Source organism: Nelumbo nucifera, chromosome 1 (genome assembly GCF_055504915.1).
Source record: "Nelumbo nucifera cultivar China Antique chromosome 1, China Antique-T2T, whole genome shotgun sequence".
NCBI classification, from domain to species: Eukaryota; Viridiplantae; Streptophyta; class Magnoliopsida; order Proteales; family Nelumbonaceae; genus Nelumbo; species Nelumbo nucifera.
This window is the reverse complement of record NC_142649.1, coordinates 127,014,164-127,030,835: the sequence shown is the minus strand read 5'-3', so window position 1 is coordinate 127,030,835 and position 16,672 is coordinate 127,014,164.

Sequence of the window (16,672 nt, the reverse complement as noted above, 5' to 3'; positions counted from 1 at the left end):
AGTTTGAGCGCCAAGAACAAACTTGGCTTCGTAACAGGTGCTGTTAAAGTGCCCAAACCCACAAATCCGAAGTTTCCCACTTGGCAGCGATGCAACGACATGGTGTTGTCTTGGCTGTTAAACTCGGCTCATCCAGACATTGCAGGGAGTGTTATCTATGCCGACACAGCAACAGAAGTTTGGGACGATCTCCATGAACGATTCTCCCAGGGTAATGACTCTCGCATCTACCAAATTCGACAAGAAATTGCAGAACTTAGGCAAGACCAACAATCTGTTTCTATTTATTACACAAAACTCAAAGCCTTATGGGATGAATTATCATCATATCAGACCCCTCCTTCTTGTACTTGTGGTGGGATGAAACAGTTAGTTGACAGAGAAGAAAATGACCGTGTCATGCAATTTCTCATGGGCTTAAATGAGTCATATGCAACTGTTCGGGGATCTATTTTGATGATGAGTCCTCTTCCAGATACTCGCAAGGTTCATGCACTAGTTCTACAACATGAAAGACAAACTGAGGCAACAGCACATCGTGACATAAATCCAGGTCATCATGCCATGCAAATCACTCAAGATACAACAAAACAACAAGGCTCTACTTATGGGAGAAGTCCTTCAAAGAAAAATCTAAAGTGTAGTTATTGTGACCGTCAAGGCCATGGAGTTGAGGATTGCTTCTACATCAAGGGTTTTCCTGTAGGTCACAAGTTTCATGGCAAAAACATGAAACCAAGGAAGTCTATGGCCCACAACATTCAGGCCAATACACCAGCTTCACCAACTTCACATCCCAACTCTAAAACAGCAACCTTCACCAATGAAGAATACAAACAACTCATGTATTTACTACAAAAAGATAATGGTAACATCCAACCCGTTGTGAATGCTACAGGTATTCCTGATACTACTTCTCACTCTAATTCTTCAACAAATTTGTATTGGATAGTTGATAGTGGTGCCACACACCACATATCTCATAAACCTACCACTTCTGCTCATATATTACCTAATCATGATCTTGTGATCTTACCTAATGGAGATAAAACAACTATTCACTCAATTGGTTCCATGCAATTAACCCCTAATTTAACCATTGATGGTGTCTTACATGTTCCCAATTTCAAAGTCAATTTGATTTCGGTCAGTAAACTCACCCATGCCTTAAAATGCCTTGTCACCTTCTCTCATGATTTTTGTATTGTATAAGACGTGCTTACGAAGAGGATGATTGGCCTGGGCAAGCAACATAATGGATTGTATTATCTCAAACCCAAGCAGAATGTCCACCTAGCCAATTCCATCAGATGTTTCTCCTCTCTTTGGCATCAATGCTTGTGGCACCCATCCTCTGCACCTCTTCAAGCATTGTCCAAATCTATCCCATAAATTATTTATGATACCAGTAATGTTTGTGATATTTGTCCGTGTGCTAAACACACTCGTCTACCTTTTCCAATTAGTTCAATTTCTTCTAGTGCATGTTTTGATTTAATTCACTGTGACATTTGGGGACCTCGCCATTTTAAAACCCATTCAGAAGCTCGTTATTTTTTTACAATTGTAGACGATTATTCTTGTTTCACATGGATTTATTTGATGAAATTCAAATCTGAAACGCAGCCTCTATTAAAATATTTCTTCTCATGGGTAAAGACACAATTTCATACTTCTATTCAGACTTTTTGTGCTGACAACAGTACTGGATTCATTTCTATGCAATATTTCTTTAATGAAAATGGCACTCACTTTCAATGTTCCTGTACTTACATGCCCCAACAAAATGGGGTAGTGGAACGCAAACATCGCCATCTTTTAAATACTGCCCGTGCCCTTCATTTTCAAGCCAATTTACCACCTCAATTTTGGGGCGAAAGTGTCCAAACCGCTTGCTATCTCATCAATCGTCTTCCCACACCCTTACTTCATCACAAAACACCTTTTGAAAGACTTCATCATCAGCCTCCATCATACACTCACCTTCGTACTTTTGTGTGCTTGTGCTATGCCACAAATCTTAAGCCCAAACACAAATTTGACACCCGAGCTCATCGGTGCATGTTCATGGGTTACCCACTTGGTCAAAAAGGCTATCGCCTATATGATCTTGAGACACAACAGTTTTTTACTTCTCGAGATGTCACATTCCATGAACACCTATTTCCCTTTACTAATTCCGCACCCATTACTAACCGAAACCAACTCACTTTTTCAACACCACTCAATGATCTCTACCACCTATCATGACAACCCACTACTCTCCCAAATCCCAAACACTCCAATCACAACCACTGCACCCACCACCTCACCTATGGAACATGAACAATTAGCACCCATAACATCTCCTGAACAACCAGCACCCACTCCATCTACCACTTTACCCATAGAACACGAACCACATGCAGCTTCTACCCCATCACCTGATTCCTCTCTCAACCCAGTTGCCCCACGACATTCCACTCGCCCAATAAAACTTCCAACTCGCCTTCAAGACTACCACATCAACAATTCTATGCTGCTTTCCCATGGTACAATCAACTCTTCCACATGTAGTACAAAACATCCACTCTCCAAGTATGTCAATTACTCTAATTTTTCAGTTGATCACCGCCACTTTATTTCTTCTATTTCCTTGTTAGCCGAACCACTTACGTATGAACAAGCAAGTCAGGATCCTAAATGGGTTGAAGCTATGCAAACCAAACTTCAAGCACTTACGTATGAGCATACATGGACTATGGTCCCTTTACCTCATGGTCATCATCCAATCGACTGCAAATGGATTTATAAAATTAAGTATCATGCCGATGGAACTTGTTGAACGGTACAAGGCCTGCCTTGTAGCTCGAGGCTTCACACAACGTGAAGGAATTGATTACAAGGAGACATTTGCTCTTGTTGCTAAGCTCATTACAGTGCGTTGCCTTCTCACTGTGGCAACAGTCTGAAATTGGAATCTTCATCAAATGGATGTTCAAAATGCCTTTCTCCATGGCGACCTTACTGAAGAGGTATACATGCAACCTCCACCGGGGCTCTGTCGACAGGGGGAGCATATGGTATGTCGACTAAACAAATCCCTATACGGCCTAAAGCAAGCCTCAAGAAGCTGGTTCCATAAATTTTTATCTGCAGTTCAGAGTGTTGGTTTTAAATAGTCAAGGGAAGATTACTCTTTATTCACCAAGGTACGAGGTACTTCTTTTACTGCCATATTATTGTATGTCGACGATATGATCATTATAGGAAATAATGAAGCTGAAATCAGTGATTTCAAGAAATTCCTCAACACATGCTTTAAAATCAAAGACATTGGGCCATTGAAATACTTCCTAGGGGTAGAAGTGGCTCATTCTAAAGCTGGGATTTCCATTTTCCAGCGAAAATACACTTTGGATATTCTTGAAACATCTGGTTTACTTGGTGCAAAATCGGCCAATTTTCCAATGGAGCAGAACTTGAAATTAACTTCCACAGATGGTGAAATACTTAAGGATCCAACTCACTATCGCAAGTTGGTCGGGAAACTAATCTACCTCACTATCACACGGCCAGACATCACTTACTCGGTATCCGCTCTCAGTCAGTTTATGCAACAACCATGGAAACCTCACCTTGATGCAGTATACCGAGTTATTCGATATTTAAAGAAATCTCTAGATCAGGGAAAGTTTTTCCCATCAATTAATGAGTTGAAATTGGTTGGATATTGTGATGTTGATTGGGCCGGTTGTCCCACCACAAGACGGTCTATCACAGGGTATTGCGTCTTCCTTGGAAAATCATTAATTTCATGGAAAAGCAAGAAACAAACAATGGTGTCTAGATCTTCAGCAGAGGCAGAATACCGATCAATGGCAGCAGTAACATGTGAGCTCACTTGGTTGCGATATTTGATGCATGAATTATGTGTGCCACACCAACAACCAGCCACGTTATTTTGTGACAACCAAGCAGCCATATACATTGCAGCAAACCTGGTTTATAATGAAAGAACCAAGTATATCGAATTAGATTGTCACACGGTACGCAAACGAATTCAAAGAGGGGAGCTTAAAACTGCGTTCATTCAGACTCAACGACAAATAGCTGATATATTCACCAAGCCTTTAGGCCAAGTAACCTTCCAATCACATGTCGACAAGTTGGGCATTTTGGATCTTCATGCTCCAACTTGAGGGGGAGTATTGAAGAAAAGATATCAACTGATAGTTGTCATTAGCTAATTATTCTGTAATTATCTGTCAAGAGGAATTATAGGAGTTGATAGTGTAAATCAATTAGTTAGTTTCCTAGAATACTTATCTATGACCTGTATATAAATAGTCATGTAATCTCATTGTGAATGATATACAAAAACATCTTCCTCATTTGCTTCTCTATTATTTCATAATGCTACACACATTCAACATTGTGTTTTGCGACACCTCGATTAGTTGAAAAATCTCCACATTTTCCATATATGATGGGGTTTCATTCCTATTGTCCAATACCCATCATGTTGACCTTGCAAATGCACATAAAAATAAAACATGATCTAATGTTTCAATCTCTTGCTTGTAAAAAATACAAGATTTCTTTCTAAAATAGAAATTTTAGTTTTTCCATGGTTAAAACCCCTTCCCATAACACTTTCTAGAGAAATAAGTTGGAAAGGAAATGGAACTTTTGATTTCCATATTTTTCTCCACCCTACTTTACGCATTGATGTGGATGCATGCATGTCTCTGCAATAAAGCTTGATAAGTGGATTTGATAATGTTTTTCCCATAATATTTGATCGATGTCTTTGATGGCTTCCCCAATGGCATAATTTGTAAGATATGAGAGAGTTTTTGAGTTATGTTACTACTTTTAACCTTTCTACATCCCACTCTTGGTTCTCCTTAACAAAATATTTCACTTTCCTACTATTATTCCATTCTTCTTGTCTATCCCTTCTATCCAAAGTGTAGGTATTCAAGGGTCCCCAAACCAATGAATTTTCTCTCCCCATCTCCAACATGCTAGCACAAATATTGTTTCATTTCTACACTTAATTGTTACACTTATTTCCACCGATTAGAATTAGAAATTTTTTTTTGACACTTGAACAAAGATCCTTTCCTCATATATTTAGATTTCACCACTTGAGTCCATAATGCTTCATGTTCTTCTGATAATCTAAATCTACTTTTCAAACAAGGCCTTGTTCATTTCATTACCATTTGAAAGCCTAATCCTCCATTAAAATTTTAGTTCTATAGCAATGTCTCACCTTATTGTATGAATCTTTCTATTATTATTCTTACCACCCACACCATAAATCTTGTTGTATCTTCTCCTAACATTTTTTTTTTGGAAAAAGTGTTACTCCACGGTAAAAGCTAGAATTTCTTGTCCCATTGAAACATTTTCTTATGTCTTTCACTACCCGAAACCCCAATAGGGGTTGTTACTCTTTTATAACATTACATCAACAATTCTTTTCTTACAGAGATGATAATAGTAGGATTTGAAACCACACCACCATTGGGATACCCCTCAGTTAGTTTTCCTATGTTTTCTATGAATATTAGTATTAAAAAACATTCATGATTTTTGCAAATTCATATTTTTACCCATTATTTCTTCAAAATTCTCTAATACTTCTTTAGTCATTGTCAATTGTTTGACATCAACCTTACAAAACAACACACAATCATTAGCAATAAAATGTGAGACTGCCACTTGTCTTAAACTTGCTTCACCATTGTCAATTGTCAATTGTTTGACATCCGTCATGCTTAAAAAGACAAGCATATAATAAATAAGTATGGTGACAATGGGTCAGCTTGTCTAAGTAAGATGATTCTCTTAGGGAACCATTCAGCTTAATTGCAAATTGTGATGTGTTAATATAGTCTTTCACCATTTGACACCACCTTTCCAAGAAATCCATATTCTTCATCACTCTTTCCACAAATTCCCTCTCCATTCTATCATATGCACTTGACATGTCTATTTTAATTATTGCAACCCATCTCTTCCCTATTTTCTTCTTTTTCATGTGATGTATTGCTACCAAAATTTGCAACAAAGATGAGATAAGGAATTTGTTAGATACCTTGGCTAAGAGGGTGTCACCTCGTCTAAATCCTACCTAGTTTGGGGATATGATTTTGGGCAATATTTTTGTAATTTATTCACCATACATTTTGCAATTATCTATATAAAACATCGTATGAACTTATTGGTCTAAATTGATTAACCAATTAAGGTTCTTACATTTTGGAATATAGATCAAGTTTGTACTATTAGGTCGTTTATCAAAAGCTACTGTTGAAAAAAAATCTTGGAACACAACACACACCTTGCCTCTAACTAGTTTACTTCAGATTTCTAGGTCCATATGACTTATTCTCTTTATAGGGTAGTATTCAAGTCAATCTCAAGATCCTATACTCTTCTATTGTCATAATTGGATCATTGTTTTACTTTTTGCCTTTTTCTATGGCAAACTTCACCTTCACTCTTTCAAGCTCAACTTGCACCTTCCCAAACTCCTCTCTATTCCATTTACTAAGAGATTGGATCAAATTGCTACACTATTTCTTACCACCTCTTTACATTTCTCATAAATCATCCACATTTCTTCAAATCTAAATGGTGTCCTTCTCTTCTTGCCTATTAGCCATAAGTCCAAACAAGTGTATATGTGCTTTGAGCCATGCATGTCAATAGAAAAAAACTTTAGCATTTGGGAAAATTTCATGCCATTCCAAACTAGAGCCATGCATCTCTAGTTTAACTTTGATTTTTTCCTCCACATCTTCTCTATTTGACCATGTAAATCGAGCACAAAAAGGAATATCCAAGAGCTTTCAAAGCCTTCACAAACCTCTAGTTTTTCTAATATAACTCCATCTATACCTCCTTTCCCCTACTTTATGCATCTCTGGGCACGAACACCAAAGATGCATAAAGAAGTTTGAAGATGAAGAAAATGCTTTGAAGAATGGAAAACCATTTCAGTTCGAACTAGCAATTGAGCCTGGCCCTAGAGCTTATGGACCTTGGCTTTTTACTCCTTTATCCCTCTCCTCACCTAGAAAATAACCCCCAATAACCTTAAGTTGTGGCAGATAACCAGCAGACTTGCTCACGGACTAGGCTTCGAGCCTGACTTACCCTATGCCAGGCTCAGGCTTCGGGCTGGGCCCCACTCAAATTTTAGAAAAAGCTAAGCTCAAGACTAGCCCATGAACAAGTCAAATAGTCAAGATGGGGAAGAAACACCCCCCCCGCCAAATTTCCAAGGAAGTGGTATCTAGCCATCCAATAGATGGAGAAGGAATAGTTGGCCATCACATATGGAAATCTCACCAGCGAGAAAACTCGAGTACTACCGGGGACGACCAAGGTTGGAACGACAACCTAGAAGTGGGCCTCTTGAGGAAGGATACGTTGACAGAGCATGCCAACAGTGATCAGAGTTGAAGCCAAAATCATTGCTTCCAACATTACCATTTCAAGAGGTTACGACCATGAAAAAGGGAAAGAAGTTTAGGAATTATCAGCTATAGGGCATGTTGGAAATCACCTGAACTAGATCCCTGGCACTTGTGACCTACAAGATGGATCTCGAGTTCAGATGGGGTCAAACTCAGGCAAATCAGAGATGTTGTAATATGTAGCGGCTGTGGCCTAGTAGGGGCATTTTTGCCCTTTCCTCTTGTAATTTTTATGAGCTATCGCCCTAAGTATATATACCAACTTAGGTGCCGCCAACTTTAGATCTGAATACACAACATCTTTTTCTCTCTTCTCTATCAAAATACATGGTATCAGTGCATCTCTAATCTGGGCACAAGTTCTATCTTCTTCTCATAATCATGATTTCTTCTTCTAGATGCAACCTTCAGCCCTAATTTTATTTTTCTCTTCTCTCTTGGTTGTTGTACCAAGGAGAAGGGTGTGGTGGCAGCCGGATGTAGCAAAAGATATCTCTAGATCTATGGTGGTAACCGAATGCAGTAAGGTGATTTTCTGGGTTTGTGGTGGCAATCAAATGCAACAAAACTTAATTTTCTAAGGAGTTTTTCTATGTACTGTGGGTCATGGAAGACAGGTATGCACTGTTACATTCACACGTAAGCTTTTGACCACTGTGAATGTCATAGTTTTGAGGATTGTAGGGACTGGTTGCCTCTTCCTCCTGGAAACCAAAGTGTTTCATCAAAAAGGTATCACCTACAATATTATTAAACTTTGTTTTTGGAGACTACTATTTTTTTAGACAAAAACCCTCTATATCAGATTCGGTTTTTTGAAAAAACAGCAGTGGATTTTCTGTGAAAATGGCTACTGAGGATTCAACAACCTCTAGTATTACTTCCCAGCAAGGAAACATAAATGGGGGGATGGATGACATGAATTTTTCCATGTCCATTACTCCATTTTATGGTCTGAACTATCTGGAATGGTCCAAAGGCATCAAACTTTATGTTACAGCTAGGGGGAAGGTTGTTTATATAAGTGGAAAAATAAAAGAACCAAAGTTCGGTACTACTAAACATGATCGATGGGATCAAGAAAATAGCATGGTTATGTCATGGCTGTTAGGCTCCATGTTACCTCATGTAAGGAAAATTTTCATATGGGCTGACACAACCTATGAAATTTGGGAACAAGCCAAGGCAACCTATTCTGAATAGAGGCACTTTGCCAAGATTTATCAATTTCAAGCAAATCTGCATGTAGACAAGGGGACCATAGCCTATCTACATACTACTTAACCCTTACATTTGTCTGTAAGGAGCTGGACTATTATCAGACTATTGATTGGAGGAATGATGAAGATGCACAGGACTATAAAAAACTTGTCTCCCAATAGTGGGTTTTTGCTTTCTTGCATGGGCTGAATATGGCTTATGAGCCTCTCCGGGTGCAGATTTTGGGAAGTAGGAAACTTCCTTCAATTTAGGAAGTATATGCTTTAATCCAATCTAAAGAGAGTAGGAAAAATCTCATGAATGTTTCTTAGGGGAAGCAACTTGTTGCCCTAGCTACAAGAAGGGTAACATAGGAATGAAAAAGGGGGAACCAAGGAAAGGTGAAGATAAAGACAAATTGTAGTGTACCCATTGCCAGAAGCCTAGACACACCCGAGAAACTTGTTGGGAGTTAGTGGGGAAGCCCAAGTGGGCAACCGATAATCAAGGCACTTCAAAGAAGCCTCCTCAGAAGAAGTTTACCTTTGCAAATCTAACCACACAAGACTATTAGCAGAATAATCATACTACTATTTTTCCCCAAGAACATCCCAGTGGTTCCGATCCCAAGGAAGACATCATCAACTCCTTCAAAGATCATTTGGAATTGTATGGTAGGACACTCAGACAGATAGATAGGTTGGTTCCTACCCCTTCTACCTCATTTACTTCTACATCAGGTAAATGTGCTTCTGCATTTCATGTGTGTACCTCTGCTCCCGAGTCATCTTGGGTCATTGATTCAGGGGCATCAAACCATATGACTGGTAAGTCCAATCTCTTTCAGACCTACACTCTTCTCTCTGGAAGGGATAAAGTGAGACTTGTTGATGGATCTCTATCTACCATTGTTGGTCATGGATCTGTATCCCTTCCGGATGGCCTTGTCTTATTGAATACCCTTCATGTTCCTAAGCTTCCTATTAATTTGTTATCTATAAGCAGTATTACTCGGTTCTTAAATTGTTGTTTAACCTTTTTTCCCCATTCTTGTGTTTTCCCGGATTTAACCTCGAGGAGGACGATTCGTAAAGGAAATATAGTTAATGGCCTTGGAGAATAAAGCTGGTCCTATGGCATAAACCTTTGTGAGTCTTATGAGTCAGTCTACAAACAGTCAACTGTGGTTATGGCATAGTCGCCTTGGTCATTTGTCCTTTGAGTCTTTGAAAGTTGTGTTTCTAAATTGTTTATGTCAGTATCTACTATTAGTTTGCATTGTCAAATGTGTCAGTGGAGCAAACATTGTAGAACAACTTTTTCTTCAAATAATAAAATATCTACTTTGCCTTTCCATGTTGTCTTTTCTAATGTTTGGGGCACTTTAAACATACCTACTGAGGGTGGGTACAAGTACTTTATCAGCTTTATTGATGACTATACGAGATACACTTGGCTATATTCCATGCATTCGATAGAAGAGGTTCCCAAGATTGTGCAAGATTTCCATCATATGGTTTTCACTCAATTTCATGTTGAAGTCCAAATCTTCTAATCGGATAATGTGGAGTATTTCCATCATGACTTAGCCGAGTTCTTCTTTTCTTATGGATCTCTTCATAGAAGCTCATGTGCTAGAACACCACAACAGAATGGCGTTGTTAAAAGGAAGAACCCCCACCTCCTCGAAGTTGCCCACAGTATGATGCTTTACATGCATGTTCCAAAACGTTTTTGGGTGATGCTGTGATGACTATAACTTATGTTATTAATCATATGCCATCGCGCCTCCTGCAATACAAGGCCCCACATCAACTTCTTTTTCCTCAATCCCCTTTATTTTCCATTCCATTATATATGTTTGGGTGTAAATGTTTTATTCATGATCTTTCTCCCAACCAGGGTAAATTGGATCCCAAATCTATTCCATGTGTTTTCTTGGGTTATCCCTCTACCCAGAAAGGTTACAAATGCTTCAATTCGGTGACACATAAGTACTTTGCATCGATGGATGTATCATTCTTTGAATCTGAACCCTTCTTCTATTCCTTTTCTTAGGGGGAGAATAGTGTGAAGGAGGAAAGGCAAGCTCCAACTCCTCAAATTCCTCTTCCTTATATTCCTGACTCCTCTCCATTTCGTGTCTTCTTGAGGCACCGTAAGGGACAACTGAACTCAAAGGCTATGGAGCAACTTGAGACTATACATCCAGCACTATCTGACTCCTTGAAGGAAAATCCAAGTACCCTTGTTCCTTTTGATATTATTGAACCTATTGCTATTGATGACTCTACTAATGATCTTGATATCCCAATTGCTCATAGAAAAGGGGTTCGATCATGTACTACTAAGCATCCTATTGCTCAGTTCTTGTCCTACGAAAGCATTGCTCCCTCATTCTGTGCCTTTTTTACTGTAATTGATTGTGTCTCCATTCCTAAAAGTCTTGTAGAAGCCTTATCTATACCTAAATGGACAAAGGCAATGAAAGAATAAATTAGTACTCTTCACAAAAACAACACCTGGGAGTTGGTGAATCTTCCTGAAGGAAAAGAGCCAGTGGGATGCAAGTGGGTATTCACAGTAAAGCATGGAGCAGATGGGTTAGTTGAGAGGTATAAAGCTAGGTTATCTGAAAAAGGGTATACTCATGTGTATGAGGTGGACTACGCTGAGACTTTTTCCCTATTTGCTAAAATGAACACTATTCGGATTATACTATCATTTGCTGTTAACTTTGATTGGGAGCACCACCAACTGGACATAAAAAATGCATTCTTAAATGGGGATCTAGAAGAAGTGTACATGATTCAGCCTCCTGGGTTTGTAGCACAAGGGTGTGAAGGGAAAGTCTGCAAACTAAAAAAATCTTTATATGGTTGAAAACAATCCCTAAGAGTCTGGTTCAGTAGATTTCACTTGGCCCTTCAGCAAATTAGGTTCAAGCAGTGCCATTCTGACCATACTCTATTTGTCAAGAGAAATCAGAAGAATGTTGTGGTATTAATTGTCTATGTTGATGACATTGTGATTATAGGGAATTGGGACTCTGAGATTAAGAAGGTAAAAGAACCCCTTACTATGTAGTTTGAGGTGAAAGATCTAGGACAGCTACGCTATTTCCTTGGTATTGAGGTTTCTCGCTCAAAAAGGGGCATTTTCATTTCCCAAATGAAGTATATCCTAGACCTCTTGCAAGACACAGGAAAGTTAGGAGCAAAACCTGTAGATTCTCCTATTGAGGAAAACCATCGACGTGGTGATTGTATTGGAGAATCTGTGGCAAATGTCAAGAAATTTCAAAGGCTGGTAGGAAGACTTCTCTACCTATCAATGACTTGGCCAGATATAACTTATGTTGATGGTGTACTTAGCTAGTTTATGCATGCACCAACATCCTCTCATTTAGAGGCAGCTGAGAGGGTTCTCAAGTATCTGAAGAAGTTCCAGGAACTAGGTTACTTTTCAAGAAACATGATCATATGAAAGTGGAAGTCTATACAGATGCAGATTGGGCTGGAGTAGTTGATGATAGAAAATCAACTAGTGGATACTGTACCTTTGTTGGTGGAAACTTGGTTACTTAGAGAAGCAAAAAATAAAGTGTTGTGGCTAGATCTATTGTTGAAGCCGAATAAAGAGCCATGGCACATGAAGTTGCTAAAATACTATGGGTAAAGAATTTGATTGGAGAGTTGGGTCTCTTTGTTGATGGCCCAATGTCTCTCTACTATGACAACAAGGCAGCCATTAACATTGCTGTCAGTCTAGTTCTTCATGACAGGACCAAGCATATGAAGTTGACAAGCACTTCATAAGGGAGAAACTCAAAAAGGGCGAAGTCTGTACTCCTTACATTAGTTCCAAGGAACAACTAGCAGATGTTCTTACAAAGGGCCTTCACTATCTACGACATAATGAACTATGTGACAAGTTGGGCATGATTTACGTATATACTCCAACTTGAGGGGGAGTGTTGTAATATGTAGCGGTTGTGGCCTAGTAGGGGCATTTATACCCTTTCCTCTTGTAATTTCTTATGAGTTGTCGCCCTAAGTATATATACCAACTTAGGTGCCGCCAGCTTTAGATCTGAATGCACAATCTCTTTTTCTCTCTTCTCTCTTCTCTATCGAACTACAAGAGACTAAAGCTAAGAGTGGTGAGCCCTTCCTGGAAAACATAGAAAAGTAGCAAATGATGGACATTATGTGCTCAAACAAGCAGATTGAATTCAGTCCTTCCTCAACTTCACAGGACATGATCGGTGCTATATTTGGAAGGAGCCCAAGCCTGATGTATGTTGATAGTCTTACCCCAAGAAAGGAAAAAGCTATTAGTGTAGGCACAAAAACCAAAGACTTGGCACGTGCTAAGAGAGCTCTATTTATTCTTGATGAAGAAAACCTTTAGCCTAACTTGAACCAGAAATGAGCCAAGTTAAACCATATTGATTTGGAGATGACCACCCTAAACTAGTCAAAGATCAACATTGACCATCCCTAAGGAAACTAGGTACCTCTTTTTCAATTTTAATTAAATTCTAATGGTTATGGTACATTTGGTTGGTATTATTTCCTCCAGAAGTGGAAAAAAATAAGAAAAAATGATCCTTGCTCCATTAAATGGAGAAAAAAGATGCATCTTTCTGTGGGTACTCAAAAACAAATAAAATGGGGTTATAAAGTATCAAGCCTGAAAAATCCCACTACTCTCTTGGAGCTTAACTCTATAACTAGGAGCGGATATTACTATGTCTCTCCGGAATGCTTCATAATTGATTCTCCTTATATGTTTTGGTATGAAGAAAGGGTTCAGGAGGTTGTCCCTTAATAACCCCATCTGGATCAATGATCCATTTGAGCTAGAAATACAGGGGATAAGAGACCCTTGTGTAGTTTGGCTTGTTAAAAATCAATATTTCTTTTCTTAAATTTTAAAACTTTATTGGTTTTGATGTTGTTGGGAGATCAAGAGGATTGATTCTTGCTTGGAATTCTGAGGTCAATTTAACATTTCTCAGAGTCATTGAATTCCTCATTCATGTAGTTATAAGAGAACTAGAAGGGTATGAGTGGTATTCCTCCTTTGTCTATGGAGGAAATGATCATAGGTGAAGACAAATTTTCTTTAATCAACTTCAAGACTAGGCAAGCACAATTAGAAGTCCCTAGCTCCGTGTAGGTGACTAGAACTTTGTAACTAGTAATGATAACAAAGAGGGTGGAAGGCCTATAAGTGCTAACTTGATTACTGATTAGAATTCAATGCCCAGTGGTTGTGGTCTTCAGGATTTGGGTTCCCATGGTTTTCCATTCACTTGGTGTGGAAAAAGAAATTGTGAGCTAGGTAGTGAAAGGCTCGACAGAGCCTATGCCAATTCTGACTGGCTCCTCAAATTTGAAATTGTTTTCATCCTCCACCTTCCGAAATCCAAATCAGATCACTATCCTATCTTAGTAAATTCTTGTATGAGCCACCAGTGGAATCCCATACCCTTTTGGTTCGAAGAAGTGTGGTGCACTCACAAGGACTATGAAGCCAAAGTGAGTGAAATCTAGAGTGGCACCCAGAGGGGATCTTAAATATTTAACCTTGCAAAGAAGGTTGGTGCAATTGGTTTCGCTATGAGAACTTGGAATAAGAAAGTTTTTGGGAATATATCTCAGAACATACAAAAAGCTGAGGAAGTTTTGAGAAGAGCCAATAACAGTCTAGTGATGAGAAATGATGTTAAAAAAAAATTAGAGATATAGAAAAATGCTTAGATGATGAGCTCAAGAAAGAGGAAATTATTGAAAAAAAAATCTAGAATCACTTGGCTTCAGCAAGGTGACAAAAACACTAGATTTTTTCACATCTCCACTCTCCAAAGAAGATGTAGAAATAACATTCTAGGAATAAAAGGCAACGATGGAAGATGGATTAGAAAATCCGAGGCTATTGATAATCACTTCTATTTTTTTTTCCATGATCTTTTTACTAGTAATGGAGATGATAGTAGGAGTGAGATCTTAAACAACATCACTACTTGTCTCACAGAAGAAGAAAGTATGTTGTTGGATCAACAAGCCACAAATAAAGAACTTTTGGAAGCACTCAATTAGATGCCTCCATCCAAAGCTCTAGGGTCGAATGGCCTCCCAAATTTCTTTCTTCAAAAGTATTGGAAGATTGTAGGCAAAGATGTCTTAGAGGCAATTCATGAATTTTTCAAATCAAGTACGATGCTTAAGGAACTCAATAATACCCTCATCACCCTCATCCCAAAAGTACAAAGTCCTCAGGTGGCTTCACAATTCAGACCCATCAACCTTTGTAATACCCCTTATAAGATTATAGCCAAGGTTTTGGATAATAGACTTAAGGGGGTAATCAACAAACTCATCAATCAAAATCAAAGTGCCTTCATTTCGGGTAGACAAATTAATGACAACATTCTACTGAACAATGAAACTTTGCATACAATGAAGAAATCTAAATCCAAATGTAGGTACATGGCCCTCAAGCTAGACATGATGAAAGGTTATGATAGATTAGAATGGTCTTTTCTTGAGGCATTGATTGGTGAAGATGGGGTTTGGTAGCAAGTGGAGAAACTAGGTTATGCAATGTGTAAGTAATGTGTCTTATAGAGTACTCATCAATGGCTCACCCAGTAAAGTAATTCAGCCCTCTAGAGGTCTAAGACAAGGTGACCCGCTTTCCCCTATCTTTTCTTGCTGATTTTAGAAGTTCTCTTTGCCTCTCTAGCGGTTAAAGCCAGAAACAATGAGGTCTTTGGCTTTAAGCTCAACCGCAATGCACCAACTCTTGCCCACCTCTTCTTTGCGGATTTGAATGAAGTTCATGAAATCCCGAATGTGCTAGAGTTGTATGAAAAGGCTGCAGGCCAGAAGGTAAACCTCTAGAAATCTGAGGTCTTATTTAGTATGAACACCCTTGAAAGGTTCTAGAGATTACTGGCTCAAAGCCTTGGCATGAAATGTGTTGAGCATCCTGTCTTCTACCTTGGTCTCCCCTTTGAAGTTCAAAGATCGAGGAGGAAAACTTTCGGCTTCATCACTGATAGAGTTACAAAGAGGTTACAAGGTTGGAAAAATCAAAATCTGTCACCTGTAGGAAAAGAAGTTCTAATTAAATATGTTATGTCAGCCCTCCCAGTTTATTCAATGTCTTGCTTTCTATTCCCGCAATCAATTTGCAACCTTTTATTGGGGTGATTCAGCTCAAAGAAAAAAGATTCATTGGGTCCGGCATAACCTTTGTGTTGGAATAACTGCTCTCAAGGCTAAATATTTTCCAAGTGTTTGGTTAGATCCTTGGATCCCCTCTATTAGAAACTATAGCATACCAATCTCCAAGCCTGAGAACTTCTCTCTAAATTGGGTGAGTGAGCTTATTGATCAGAGTTCAAATTCTTGAAAAACTCAAACTGTTAGAGACCTCTTTCCTGAAGTGGTGTCATAAAAAATCTTAAAAATATATATCCCCTTCAGATGACCATCAAGATAGGTATTGATAGACCCTTACCAAATATAGAGATTTCTCTGTTAAAAGTGCCTATTGGCTAGCAAGATCCTCTAAGAATGACTCAACTTTAGATACCAAAGAGGTTGATTCGATTGACACAAAGCTTTGGAAGCTTGTTTGGAAATCTCATCTCTACCCAAAGATTAAGTCTTTCATGTGGAAAGCTCTTAATAATGGGATCCCAGTAAGAAGTATACTGGCAAAAAGGGTCCATATTGCATATTGAACTGTCCCCTTTGCCATCGCTGCCCTGAAACTATTGAGCATGTCCTCCTCTTTTGCTTGAGTACAGAACAATCTAGTTTGATTTAGGATAAATCTTCGATTGGATCCTAACCATCACTCCGCCTTCAAACAATGGATTCTCTCTTGGATCTTGAACAGTTCTCTTTCAAAATCATAATTATAGTCATTCTTTAATATATTAATTAGTGGCTATTTGCTGGTGCATCTGGTTGAGAAGA